Source organism: Microtus ochrogaster, unplaced genomic scaffold (genome assembly GCF_000317375.1).
Source record: "Microtus ochrogaster isolate Prairie Vole_2 unplaced genomic scaffold, MicOch1.0 UNK31, whole genome shotgun sequence".
Classification (NCBI taxonomy): domain Eukaryota; kingdom Metazoa; phylum Chordata; class Mammalia; order Rodentia; family Cricetidae; genus Microtus; species Microtus ochrogaster.
The window spans coordinates 32,246-46,988 of record NW_004949129.1 but is presented as its reverse complement, the minus strand read 5'-3'; the positions used below and the strand labels follow the sequence as shown (position 1 = coordinate 46,988).

The 14,743-nt window shown below is 52.3% G+C and overlaps 1 protein-coding gene across 2 annotated transcripts in view; it reads right to left on the bottom strand.

Annotated features, from left to right (window-relative positions):
- Positions 1-8,931, bottom strand: part of Jup (junction plakoglobin) — a 26,764-nt gene extending 17,833 nt beyond the window's left edge. For both annotated transcript variants that reach the window (XM_005368202.2, XM_026789885.1), the window contains exon 1: positions 8,792-8,931. The gene's annotated coding sequence lies outside the window, so the exon portion shown is untranslated. The remainder of the gene's footprint in view (positions 1-8,791) is intronic.
- Positions 8,932-14,743: the final 5,812 nt, after the last annotated feature.

Genomic DNA, 14,743 nt, shown 5'->3' with positions numbered 1-14,743 from the left:
CTAGGGAGGCAGAGGCAGGCAGATCTCTGTGAGTTCAAGGCCAGCCTGGTCTACAAGAGCTAGTTCCAGGACAGGCCCCAAAGCTACAGAGAGACCCTGTCTCAAAAAAAAAAAAAAGAATGAGGGTGCTCGTAGGTAAAGAACTTCCCACCTATGCACTGCTCATATTAGGGCCTGGTCTCAGCTCTGCCACACATACTGGGGACCTCTGGGTGGTTTTTTTTTAACCTCTCTGGGTTTTACCCACAAAAAGGCTGGCCCCATGATCTCAGAAAAAGCACTGGCGCCTCAGATTCTAAGGCAGTAGGGTTCAGATGTCAATGAAGGGAAGGCTGAAAGCAGCAAGAGACAGGAAACGCCAGAACTCTTCACAAGACAGCAATTCTTGCAACAGGAAGACTGGTAGTCCAGTGTCAGACAGGATGTCAATCAACTTCACCTTTTCCCCTACCAACTCAAAAGAACCTGGGAGATTCTTCCACAACAAGCGAAAGTACAGGTTTGGCCATTCCCGGGGTGGAGAAGCCACACCCAGTTTGGTCTCAGTGTTCTCCACCCCAGATCCACAGGTCAGGCCGTCCGCAATGAACAGAGCTGGGCTGGAAGTGAGGGAGACAGTGGCGGGGCCCTGCCCAGGCGCTGGGCCAGAGAAGGGTAGGAACAGAGACAGGGACAGGGCGGGTTTCCTAGTTGAATGGGGGGACCTTTGTTTAGCAGTGGGACTCTGCGGCATTGTTGGCAGCAGGGAGGAAGAAGCCAGCACAGAGATGACAGGGTGGAGTAAGGGGGCAGCTCAAAGGCAGGAAGAGCGAAGACACAGGCCCTTAAAGGGTATGCAAAGGGCCCTTCCCCCACTGGCTCCAGTCGGGGAAGAGCCCCGCCCTGCATGCCTGTTCTTCTGTAGAGCCAGCTGGGGTGTTGGCACCAGGCACCCTCCATCCAAGCTGTCCTGCAGAATGACGCCCAGTCCCGACTTTAAAAATAACCCTACCAGAGTGACAGCAGCCTCCAGCCTGGCCAGCACCTGCAGGGGACAGTCAGTAACAGGCTCAGCTAGGCTGGGCTGCTACATGACAGTAAGACACTGAGAAATATGCTCAGGAACAGGTTGCTGAGAGACTATGTTGGACCTCGGTGCGGAAACAAGGCATGTGGCCGCTGCACGGGGGGCCAGGCAAGGCTGGGCTCCCCTACAGGTCCTCTGGGTCAGAGACTGGCACCCTGTGCATACCCAGATCCACGGGCTTAGATCAAGGAGGCAGGGCGGGCGTGGTGCGTGGGCAGCTTTGCAGAGGGTCTTCCATCAGAACCGACCCCTAACTGGCTGTGGGCCTTCTGGCAAGCCATGACATTTTTTGTCATGTGACCCCTTTCCTCAGACTCTGTGTGGACCTGAACACAGCTGCTGCCTCCCTGACTCCCTCCGTCAACCAGGAGCGGTGGCCAGTCCAAACAGAACAGCCCCCACCTCAGGGGGTCACTGCTTAGAGGGGTCACCAGCCCCAACCTTCCCTCCTCATGGCTTCTAGATCCAGCTGGGATGTAGCCAGCAGTTCCGCAGAGAGAAACACACACACCTTTATTGTACAGACAGACATAGGGACTTCTAGAGACTGCTGATACCAGGAGGGAACTCCTCACTGTCCCCCAACACCCCATTCTACCATGGTGAGACACCATGGCCTCCATCTGCAGACAAGGAGCCATGCGTGGCCAATGCTGAGGACAGAAGAAGACAAGGGAAGTTTTCAAAGGAAAACCTCACTTCCAGCCTGGCAGCCCGGGCCAGGCCAGGTCGCTGAGAAGGGGTCTGGAGTGGGAGAGGCTCAGGCCATGACCCAGCTGCTGTTTGTTCTCTCCTGGGCTGCATCCCAAAGCAAACAGAGCAGGGTGGGAAAATGAAGAGGATGTACAGGGGCCCAGCCAAGTGGCCTGACCTAGAGAACCTCAGGGTTCCCCTGCAGAGGGCTCCGGCTGCAGCTGCATCCCTGCTGAGGACACTTTCCTTTGGGACAGCGTCCTGTCCCGAGCCAGCAGATGAGCCCAAACCAGGACTCCAGGGAATGGAAAATCACTCCAGCTGTTACACGCCACCAGGCCAGCACTAGCGCTGGAGCTTCGGCTGCCCCATTAACAGTAGTTGGAGCCCAGCCAGTTAGGGTATGATGCTGCAGGATAGGGCTAGACAGAAAGGACCTGAACACTTAGTCTCCAGACAACACAGCCTGCAGAAAGTTGCTCTGCAGGAAGGCTTCATGAGAACACGTTGGCTAGGTTTGCTGCATAGCCTGACGACTTGAGATCAAGCCACACAGTAGGACAGAACTGACTCTTGCCCCTCGACTCCTACCTGCATGCAGTGGTATGCACACGCTCCCCCCACAGATAACTGTTAGAAAAATGACAACTTGCCATGATGAGGGCTTGGGAGGACTTCTTGGATGAGGGGCTTAAGAGTAAAGTGCTAAACCTGGCGGTGGTGGCGCACGCCTTTAATCCCAGCATTCAAGAGGCAGAGACAGGCGGATCTCTGTGAGTTGGAAGCCAACCTGGTCTATAGAGGAAGTTCCAGGACAGCCAGGGCTACATAAAGAAACCTTGTCTTTACCCCCCCCCCCAAAAAAAGAGTGAATTGCTTGAATGGCTGCAGAAAGTCCTCCCCCAGCTGGGTTCTGACCCCTATACTGGGAAGGAATAAAATCAACTCCTCACTGTATACAGTACACACTTGGAAGGTAAAGATCAGGGGACAGGAGAGTGGGGCAGGGGAGGGAGGGCTCAAGGTGGCTGCTTCACAAAATTCAGATTAAGGACAACTTTTTATTCTCAAAAACTTTTGTGCACTTCTCAGTTTTAAAAAATGATTGGGGGGGAGGGGCTGGAGAGATGGCTCAGTGGTTAGGAGCACTGACTGCTCTTCCAGAGGACCTGGGTTCAATTCCCAGCACATGGCAGCTCACAACTGTCTGAAGATCCAGTGCTGGGGCTTGACACCCTCATACAGACATACTTGCAGGCAAAACACCAATGTACATTTAAAAAAATTAAAAGATGATAACTGAGCTTGGTGGCACATGCCACACAACACTCAGGAAGCAGAGGCAGGGGAATCTGTGAGCTCCTGGGCAGCAAGGAATACAAAGAGAGACTCTGTCTTTAAAAACAAACAGCTGGGCAGTGGTGATACACGCCTTTAATCCCAGCATTTAGGAGGCAGAGGCAGGCCTCTGTGAGTTCGAGGCCAGCCTGGTCTGCAAGAGCTAGTTTCAGGACAGGCTCCAAAGCTACAGAGAAATCCTGTCTCGAAAAACCAAAACAAACAAACAAACAAAAAAATGAAAAGGGAAAAAAAAAGGTGATCAAATGTGAATTTCTCAGGGAAGGGAGGCAGAGTGATGCCCCACAATGAAGCAGCTCTTTGACTTCTCAGCCTCTTGCCTCTAAGGAGTGACATAAGACTGTCTCCACCTTGGGGAAAGGCAAAGAAAGCTGAGCATCCTCTTCTGCAGTCAGTTAAAAGGTCAAGATGTCAGGAGACCAGCGTGGCAGACAAAGAGCTATCTCTCTCTTCAAACCTAGCCCAGGAAGTTGCTGGAAAATGGGGCGGTCCATGTCGCCAGACATCCACCAGATTCAACTCCGTCCCAGGAGAAAAGCCTCAGGGTGTCTCTCTCATCTGCAGAGACAAAATCCCAGTGACCTGTCCTCAATTTCACCACTTTTTCTCACTAGAGTTACAGGGCCAGCCAGCTGCCGGATGCCGCTTTCCCTTACAGCCATGTGGTTCTTCTCCCCAAAGTCCCCAAACAAAAAGTTTCCTCCAAGGACTCTGTAGGTCTCAGACAGACTATTCACCCACAGGAAGTGCCTGCAGGCCAGGATGAGCCTCGACCTGTTCCTCCTGCTCAAGTGAAGACCTCCTTACCCAGAGCTGGAGAGATGGCTCAGCAGTTAAGAGCGCTTACTGCTCTTGGAGAGGACCCAGACTAGTTCCCAGAACCCATATGGCAGCTCACAGCCCTCTGTAACTCCAGCTGCAGGAGAGCTCACACTGTCTTCTGGACAGGAAGTCTTTTTCTTCTGTCTAACCTCTATTCTGTCCCCTACTCCCTTGTTCCGGGGGCCTCGGGGTGCTAGAAAGCCACAAGTTCATCTACCTGTGAGGCAGCCAGAATGACTTCATTCTCCCTCTGAGTTCCTCAGTCAAGGCTCCTGATCCTCCTCTCCGGGATCAGTAACCATTACGCTGTGGTTCCCTCCTGAGTTTTGTTTTGTTTTGCTTTGTTTTTCAAGACAGGATTTCTTTGTGTAGCCTTGGCTGTCCTGGAACTAGCTCTGTAGACCAGGCTGGCCTCAAACTCACAGAGTCACAGAGATCTGCCTGCCTATCCCTCCAGAGAGATGGGATTAAAGTCGTGTGCCACCACCACGCAGCTCCCCTCCTGATCTTAAGAATATGACAACCTAGTGGTCGGAGCCTCAGTCTTCAGGCTATACCAGTACACAGGCTGCACCTAGCCCAAAGACCCCCACATCTAGGCCCATTCTGGTGCCAGGTGATAGGTTGGCAGAGGGGCCTAATCAGTCATACCCAAGAAGACCATGTACCACCAAATCTTTCCCGAGGGGTAGGGCTCTGAATGACAGGCAGCCCCCACAACTTATCCTACCCCACAGCAAGGCCCCCCTGTGGCCGTTACCACAGGCCAGATGGTCCCCAGCCAGGACAGCCAGTTCCCTGCAAGGAGCCCGACTGCACTACCTGGCATGATCTAGCAGGACACTCACCCAGGCCTAAACCTGATTCACATGTCTCTATTCTCCAGAGAGCACCCCGCCCCCCTTTAACTTGGCAAAGTCCAGGATGCTAATGAAGCAAGCAAATCCCACTTCCTATCCAGGGTCCAGCTCAGAGAGTTCCGACCCATGCTCTCCTTCCCTCTCTTCTGCCCTAACTCCTACCATCACCGCTCTTGATTTTCACTGGGGAGATTTCCCAGTGCTGGCAGCCCGCAGGATGAGTGAGTCACCCCCACCTGACAAACCTGTCCCGCCTTCACCACCCCCACGCGTCTCCTAGGGCTTTTCTGAACTCCCTTCTGTCTGTGGAGCTGAGGTTCTCCAAAAGCAGCAGTGAACAACTTCCAGTGAGCGCTAAAGAAGTAGCTTACGGGGTAGGGCGCTTGCTCTAGCATGTATGAAGGCCTGGGTTCGATCCCCAGCCCTGAATAAACCAGCCACAGTGTTACATGCCTGTTGTCATTCCAGCACTTGAGAGGTAGAGGCAGGAGGATCACAAGTTCAAAGTCTGAGCTGGTGAGATGGCTGGTGGGGTTAAGGCTAAATTGGATCCGTGGGACCGCATCGTAAAAGTAAAAAAATAACCTCTGAAAAATTGTCCTCTGATCTCCACAGATGGGCTGTGTCCTGAGCATGCTCAAACACACAGGGACACACGAAATAAATGCAATAATAATAATAATAATAAATGTTTTAGGGCTGGAAAGATGGCTCAGAGGTTAAGAGCATTGCCTGCTCTTCCAAAGGACCCAAGTTCAATTCCCAGCAACCACATGTTGGCTCACAATCATCTGTAATGGGGTCTGGCACTCTTTGCTGGCCTGCAGACATACACACAGACAGAATATTGTATACATGATAAATAAATAAATAATTTTAAAAAAATAAATGTTTTAAAAAGTTTGCCAGGCATGGTGGCAAACCTTTTATTCTGGTACTCAGGGGCAGAGGCAGTTCGAGGCCAACCTGGTCTATATAGCAAGTTCTAGGCCAGCCAGGGCTGCCACTAAAAAGAAGAGTTCAAGATCAACCTCAGAGGCTAGCCTGAGTTACATGAGACTTTGTCAAGAAAGAAAAAAGGATGCAGGGAGGGGGGTGGTTAGTCCCCGTCAGGGCTGAGATTGGGGATCCATGGGAAAGAGATTGCCTAGTTTGGATTTGATCCTTAGCACCTAGAAGAAAAAATGAGAGAGAAAAGAACTCCTTCCCGAGCCAAAGAGCAGAATGAAGTCTGAGCTTGGAACAGAAGGCTTCCTTGAGTCTAGCGGCGCAACACCGGGCAAGTTCCTACCCTTCCCTGAGTTTCTGAGGATGGAATTACTGCACCTGCCTATAAGGTAAGCATGATTCGTGGGAACCCTAGTGAAAGGCTTGGTACCATGTAGTCTTCTGGCTTTGAGTTACCATCAATCAAGCACTTACTGGGTAGATAGGTTTATTATTCCTGTTTGCCAAAGAGGTCGCTGAGCCTGCAAGAGGAAGGGTTGCCTTGACCCAAGCTATATAGGTAACAAGATGCTGCTCAGAAACACAAGCTAGGTCACTCCAAGCCCCTGACCCAGTGCTCAGACTGCTCCATTAGACTATCTCTCTCAATCACTGTTGTTCTGTGGACCAGCCAACTGTGTCACCTTGTTCTGAAGTAGCTCTGCACGGGGACGGGCCTTCCTCTCTTGAGCAATGGCCTGTGGGGCCCCCAGGAAGGGAAACAGTCAACCAGACTCCGCTTGACCTTCCGTTCCCACAGGCTGCATTCTCCAAACTCAACCATAGCAGGCCAGACGGCGGCTCCAGAGGGAACGGGGTGGAGCCAGGGTGCGGGGGAGGCTCCTGTCACCCAAGCCCAGACTTGATCTGGCAAGAAATGACTAATTGGATCCTACCTTTGCTTCCCCTCCCTCCTGGCCAGTCAGAAGCCAGCTTGGGCCAGGCACCTCCTAGCCATACTTCCTCAGTATTGTCTTTTCATCACGGCCACAAACCAGATTAGCTAAACTAATCATTTAGCTCATGTAATTACAATGCCTTCCCCTCCTCCACCTTGGCACAGAGAGGAGGAAAGACAGGTTGCTTGGGCCTAAACTTCATGCCCCTGCTGCTTCCTAGCACCATACTTAACCACCCCCAGGACCGAGTCTGATCCCCACTTAAGGGGTTATTCCAGGGGAGGGTCTGATCTCCATCCCCACTTTCCCATCCACAACCAAGTATCAAGGCTTCCCAGGTGAGTCGGAGCAAGAGCACTGATGACCCTCGCCCCATCTTCCCTCTGCCCAAGGCTAGCCTGGGCATTCTTTCTCTGTCCCTCAAGGAGGCTGGGCTCCAAACACCTGTGAAAAGACCACACTTCAGATTTGTATAAACCAGAGCAGCAAGCCCAGTAGAAGTTCACAATTCCAGCCAGAGATGAGCTCTCAGCACACCGGGGACAAGGGGAGGGTGGCGCTCTCACTGTTCAGCCTGAGGGTGCCTGCGTGGAAGAAGCCTTCCACAGTAAAGACTTCCTCCTGTCCCACTTTCCCCGCCAAACACTCAGGAAAAGGGTGGGTGGAGAAGGGCCTTCTGGCAAACCTGCTGCACCTTCATAATTTAGAAACTCAGCGAAGGGCAAGCAACATTCCTGCGCTCCCGTCTCAGTTGTCAGCCAGCTGAATAAAACGGGGGAATGGGATGAGGGGTTGAGGAAAGACGAAGCATTCTCCCGGTCTTTCTCAGTGTGACCCAGCCCTGCCCTGCCCCACCCCCATTCCTGGGGAAGGGGCAGAGATCAGGAGGGAGAGGCACTTAGCAGGCCTCATATAAGGGGGTGTGGTGGTCCCCAGAGGAGGGGAAAGGAAAGGAAGAAGACACTTTTAGCACTCTCCCACACCCTGCATTGATTCCCCCACCTCAGTCAGGCCTTAGGGGCCTAGCAAACAGGATGGAGGTGGGGGCAGGGAGAACAGGGTCAAAGCGCAGGCACTGGCCCATGTTCAGCCTGGAGCTGGCTGGGGGATGGGGCTTTCCTCCAAGAAGCATCCTCAAGTCTGGAATCAGCTCTGAGCAAGGAGACAGGAAAATCTCAGAGAAGACTACCAAGGCTACTTTCTCCTGGAAAGTTTGTTTGGAGTGATTTCTCAACAATAATGGGTTGCAGAAATAAAAAGGTATCGCTGCTTTCCTATCAACACCCTGGAAAACACAGCTACTGAAAACCGGGCAAACGCTTCCTAATTCTCTCTGCTGGCCCAGACTCCAAGCCCAAGCCACCAATGTCTGACATCGGTAGGGCACTGAGCCCAGTTCCTTTACCAGTTCCCCAGTCACCCCATCCCACCTCAACAGGAAAAGGCATAGACCCGCTTATACTAGAGCGGAGGGAGGCGCCACAGGTACAGCTCGAAGCTGAAGGGCAGGGCCTCGGTCCTCCAAGCGCTCACCTGCTCTGCTCAGCAGGTGGGGACCGCGTCTCTGGGAAAATGTGCACTCGGCCCCCACAGTTGGGTAAGCTGGGAGCAGACAATAGGGCCCCACCCAGGCCTGGGGGAGTAGGGAGGGAGGGAAAGAGAGGATGACGCGTGGGGTGGGGTGAGGGTGGCCCCAAAGAGACTAGGCAGCAAGTTTCCCTACCGGTAAAATGCTGTCACCCTGAGCTCCAGGACCAGGAGGAGCGGGTCAAAGTCTGCCCCGTCAGCTCGAGGCGAGAGTCAGGGACACTGCGTCGTGCAAGCTCCGCGGGCCCCGGGGGAGGCGCGAACTCCGAAGCACCTGCCCTAGTTTCTCCCCGCCCTTCTCAAACCTGTGGTTCGTGGAGCCTGGAGGGGAGCTCCAACCCGGATCGCTCGTCCCAGGGGTAACATGCCCAAGACCCCAGCGCGCCCCCTGTAGCCGGTGCAGGGTGCGCTCCCTGGCACCCGCCCTCACCTGCCTTGAGACCGCTGGAACCCGCCTCTAGATCGCTTGCTGTCCCTTCTCAACCCGCAGTGATATGCACCCTGAAATGCATATGTACCTGAGCGTGGAGCCGGGCCGGGCCGGGTCGGGTCGGGGTTGGGCCGGGAGGGAGCCGGCGGGGGTAGCTAAATGAGCTCGGCGCGCTCGGGCGGCGGCTGCTCCGGACTCTGGCCAAGGCAGCAACTCAGTAACCGAACAAAAGGCAAAAGGACCTGACAGCCAAGCCACACCTCTCGCCCCCTCGAAGCTCCTCCCCTTAGGGAGACGCCCACTCGTTGAGGCTAGCTCACTGGCTGCCCCGCCTGACTATCCCGTTGAGGGGCGGAGTCTCGCGCCCGGACCTTTACCACGGCCGCCTCTGTTTATGCGCTCACTATTGGCCCCAGGGACTGCCAGTCGGCTCTGGGGTGGACGCCAACTTGAGGTCTCATCATTACTCTGCATCTATTGGCAAATAGAAATTTCTTCCTTATGATTGGACAGGGGGCTGTCAGTAAGACTAAGGAAAAAGCCAATGGAACAGGTGGGGCGTGTCTTGCCCCACCCTAGCCCTGAGCAGGTGAGACTCATTACTGTCCCCTTCCCCCTACCTGTTCAACAGGTGAGTCAGGGGGCGGCCTGGGAAAGGACTGACGCCTTCACTGGCCAGCCGACTCAGCGTCAGGCTTATTCATTCCTGCCCCAACGTAGCAATAAGATGTTTGTAAAGCATTTCATAGGCTTTGTGCTAGGTTGGGATTCCTCCCTTCTACAAAAGCTAGAGTGTTCCTTCTATTTAGAATTAGAAGGCCTGGGTTTGGGTTCCCTCCTTAGTCTCGGTATGACCTCAGGCCAATTAGTTTACCTTTCACCCCGTTTCTCCTCATCGGCAAAGTGGCTTCATTAGCTTTATCTGTCTTAGGTTGGAGAGATTAAATGAAGTAAGCTTTGTGGTAGTGCTTAAACAGCCAGGGATGTCACAATTTAACCAATGATATGGTCAATTTCAAGAACTGTTGGGAGGGCCCAGCGGTGATGGAGCACGCCTTTAATCCCAGCACGTGAGAGGCAGAGGCAGGAGGGAGGATGTCTGTGAATTCTCGAGGCCAAGCCTGGTCTACAGAGCAAGTTCCAGGACAGCCAAGGCTACATAGAGAAACCCTGTCTCTAAAAACAAAAAGCAAGCAAGCAAACAAACAGAAAAAACCTGTTGGAGCAACAAAACGATCTGCATTAGAAGAATATTTTTAATGGACTTGCATGGCAGCTCAACTGCGCGAGTTTGATTCCTGGAGGAGGGAGATGATGAAGTCCACAGGTTGTCCTCTGATCGCCATGTCCCCGCCTTGGCACAGGTGCCACACAAATAAAAGTAAATAAAATGTGATGTAATTTTAAAATTAAGGTTCAAAGGGGTCACGAGAATAGGAAATAGGGTGCACTCCAAACTAGGACCCCTTCTTACTTCAAGTCCTACCATATCATAGAGAAACGGAGCAGGAGAAGGGTCACTAAGTGTGTGTGTGTGTGTGTGTGTGTGTGTGTGTGTGTGTGTGTGTGTTCGTGTGCACACATGGGGGCAGGGTGGAGGGCGGTAATAACACTCCAGGGAGAAACAGACAAAAGAACAGCAATTCCATTAAAGATTAAATGTTGGTATAAAGAACCTTTGGGAGGCTTGGAGGGGACATCAGGCATTAGATGGAAAGAAAGGGGGCCGCAAGCCCTTCGATAGTGAGCCAGGCTGGTTGGTTAGCTATCGGAAAGAACTCCAGACAGGCCAAGATATCAAGAAGTCATAGATATTTCCTCCTGTGGTTGCTGAGGTGACTGCTGCTGTGGCCGTACCACGAACCCAGGGTCCTAGAGATGCTCATTCATTCAGCACAAGTACTGAGCACCAGCTGTATGCGAGGGGCCAAGTTAGAGTCTGGCTGCACAGAAAATCAAACGTATCCTAACTCTCAGAAAGTTTACAGAGCGACAAGAGTTCCCAGCCTGTGTGGGTGGGAGTTGAGTGAGTGGCTGTTTAGAAAAGGATTTCCTGAACACACACACAGACGCACGCACGCACGCACACACAAGTGCTGATGGGCTAAAATAACTCCAGCTGAAGGTATCCTAACACTGTCTTTGACCACAGTTCCCCAGCAGGGAAAAGAATGAGGCTTAAGTTGTTCTCTTCCATCCAGTAAATCTTCCTGGAAGGGGCAGGAAGATAGCAACATCCCAGATGTAGTTGCAGCTACACATGCCAAGTTGCCCAGGACCACTCCCCTTTGCTGTTTCCCCTGACACCCCGCCCCCTCCAGCTTACCTGGGAATCTTAATCTCTACCTAAACCCGCCCCCACCTGCCTACTTGCCCCCCTCCACGAAAAGCAGTGATCAGCCCAGAGCTCAGGAAGAGCTCACCATCTCAAGCTACTGCCTCTGCCAGGGTTCCACCCTCCACCCAATCCGCCCACCCAGTCACACACCACTTCTAAACCCTTTGCGAGTTTCCTGCCACCATTCTCTGCACTTCAGCCAACTGGCAGCAGGGGAGGGCTGTGGAGAGAGCTGTAGTAGCCTAAGTGGAATTGGGGGGTAAGGAGGTTGGGGCTTCTTAATAAGCTCTGTGTAGCCCCAGAATGCACCCCTGCTTGTCTTCGGCAAGCCACGGCAGGTCTCCAAAGCCAAAGCTAAACTCGCGGGTGGAGGCTCCACTATGGAAAGCGGCGCCAGCTCCTCCCAGATGGATGAATTTCCTGCGTGTTTCCTAATCTCCTACTATGTGCCTGCCAAACACAGGGGCTTCATCTGCACTCTTTCCTGGAATCAGCCATCTGCGTGAGGGATTTGGTCTCCTGGTGGGGAAGGAGGTATTTAGGAAGAGAGCTGAGCTCCACTGTGACCATGGCCTCCTTTGCAGTTTGAACTTGAAGGAGAGGTCACCAGGCCATTTTACCCAATCTTCTGCTTCCCTTTAAAGGCAAGGATTTTTGTATTTGACAAATCTCCAAAAAAGGGAAATTCTCCAGTCTCCCTTATAGCAAATGCCCTTGTCTCCTTTTCCTGACAGCGATGTTTCTTCTGATGTCTAGCTTCAACTCAAACCCCTGCAGCTTAACCGCACTTCTCTTGCCTGGAGCTCAATAAGACCAAATCCTTGGGCCACCAAGACCAAGACATATCAGACTAATTCAACCTTGTGGCTTTTTGGAGCCTGAGAGTTGGGAGTGATAGGGTGTCAACTAGTCCATCTCAAGCTCCCCAGAGAGAGACAGAAGCCGAGGAGAAAGAGGAGGGACTGTGCACCTCAGAGCCTCTTCAAGGCAAAGGGGAACATTCGTCAGTGTCCAGAACAGCCAGGCCACCTTCCTGCTTATGTCATTTTTCTCTTATGTTCCATAGGCCTCTGGGCCATATAAGGAGGCAGGAGAGTTTCTGTTCTTTTTTTTTTTTTTTCTAATTATTATTGTAGGATACCTGATGGGTGGGTGTGGCATAGCATGCACCAGAAGCTGAGACAACTTCATGAAATTGGTTCAACAATTCCTTTTGTTTGTTTGTTTGTTTTCGAGACAGGTTTCTCTGTATAGCTTTGGAGCCTGTCATGGCACTTGCTCTGTAGACCAGGCTGGCCTCGAACACACAGAGATCTGCCTGCCTCTGCCTCCCGAGTGCTGGGATTAAAGGTGTGTGCCACCACCACCCAGCTACAATTCCTATTATTTTTATGTGGGTTCTGGGGCTTCAACTCAAGTTGTCAGGCCACACAGGAAGGACCTTTACCCGCTGAGTCATCTTACCAGCCTGGGTTTCTGTTCTTCATTTGAACTTAACCTTTATGCTGTGGAGAGAGAGCTCCTGATGGATGACTGTCATTTGGACCTATAGAACACACACACATACATACACACTCACATACATACACACACACTCACATACATACAAACACATACTCACACACATACATACACAAACACACACTCATATACATACAAACATACACACTCACACACACTCACACACACTCACATACACACATACATACACACACTTACACACACTCACACACATACAAACACACACACACATACACACACAAACTCGCATACTCACATACATACTCACATACAAACACATTCACTCACACACATATACTCACATACATACACACACACTCACACACATACACAGAGCCTTCTTTTCAGATAGCCACTTAAAGAAAGGATAATGCAGGCTTATCTTTGAATCATGTTCAAAGCCTCTGCCCTGGCTTTCTAACAGTGACAAAGAGAACCAGCTACCAATAGCTGAAGCTTTTCTGTAGATCTGAATCAAAGGCAGTGGTAAAACTCTAAAAAGGCAGCATGGGCACACTTATCTATTACTTCCGGCATACAGCCATCCTTAGGCCTAGGGAAGAGGCCTTCTGTCCTGGGTCCTACCCTTTAAAAGCCCAGACTTTTCATCCTTGTCCTGGCCTTTCTGGGGTTTGGTTCTCCACCCAGGGCCAAGGAGGGGAGAAGGCTGCACTTTCTCACACACCTTCCGAACCAGGTACCAGAAACCCTGGCATTCCTTGTCCAGCAAGAACTCTGCTTCCAAGTCTATGAATCTTTCATGATGTCTTTTGTCCCAAAGGTCCTGGCACTTGTGGGTGGTAAGCCAAAGAAATTACAAGTTCAGCCGGGCGGTGGTGGTGCACGCCTTTAATTTCAGCACTTGGGAGGCAGAGGCAGGCGGATCTCTGTGAGTTCGAGACCAGCCTGCTAGTTCCAGGACAGGCTCCAAAACCACAGAGAAACCCTGTCTCGAAAAACCAAAAAAAAAAAAAAAAAAAAAAAAAAAAAAAAAAGAAATTACAAGTTCAGCTGTAGCAAGGTGGAAAGAAGGACACAGCCAGAAATACACACATTGACGTGTCCTCATGCACGTGTAGGGCCAGAAGAGCTTTGTGTGGTGGCCACAGGCAGAAGGAAGAAAGGTAGATGTCCCAAGGGCTGGGGACAATTCTCCCTGGGGCTATCATGTTCTGACAGAGGGAGAATTCTGAAGTCCTTCCTGGCTTTTGGTGGCCATTGTGGGGTTCCTCTGTGCTGGACTGCTTATTTCGCAGATTGCTCGTATCGATCTGCGAGCCTCGGCAGGTCCTCCCGCCTATGTCGAAGGAAGCTGGGGGCAGGGCTAGATTGGGACACTGGCTGCAGAAGGCTTTGGAAGTCTCTGAGCTCCCTGCTGGAGGGATCCCCACTTCAGCTGGCACTAGAGCCCTCTGAAGAGAGGGAGAGCACTTTGGGGCCTCGAGGCCAGATGCTGCCCACAGCTAGCCCCGTGGGTGTGCTTCCAGCCAAGGAAGGGTCCTAATTACAGAGGTAGCTCCAGCGACAGGCATGACACTTCACAGCAAGGCATGTGGGCGGGCTGGAATGCCAAAAAGAAAACAGGGAGACAAGAAAACAGAGATAGGGGAAACAGAAATAGTACCGGCCAGGGCCAGATACCAGAGGTGGGGGAAGGGGAGCCCAGAGGAGTTCTGGACCTGTTTAGAGAATGTCTATCCTAGGCTGTTCCTCTTACAACAGCCCTTCTAGAATGAAGTCCTAGGACAGCTGCTCCCCTTTAGCCCCAACCCCCACGGGGGAAGTCTCAGGACAGGCTTCTGACATGGGTGTGCTCTGAAGTAGGTCTTGTGTGCACTCTTGAGCAATTGCCTGTAGGTCCCAGTCGAGTAGTATTTTGGGGGGAAGGGAGGAACCAGTGAGACACTGCCTCCTGAGTCACCCAGCTTCCTGCTCCTGGCTTGGGCGACTCCATGAGCAGACTGGTACAGGTGGGGCCCCACCTGCCCTGCCAGCCTACCTGCCCCTCCCTCCCTCTACCCTTCCCTCCACAAGCCCTGGGAAATGCCTGCACTAACCAGGAACCCGTCCTACAGAGAGGCCATTGGTCCTGAGCAAGCTCTCACCTGTGCATGTGGTCACGCCTGCTTGTGGGACACACAGACACACAGACACACACACAGACACACACAGACACACACA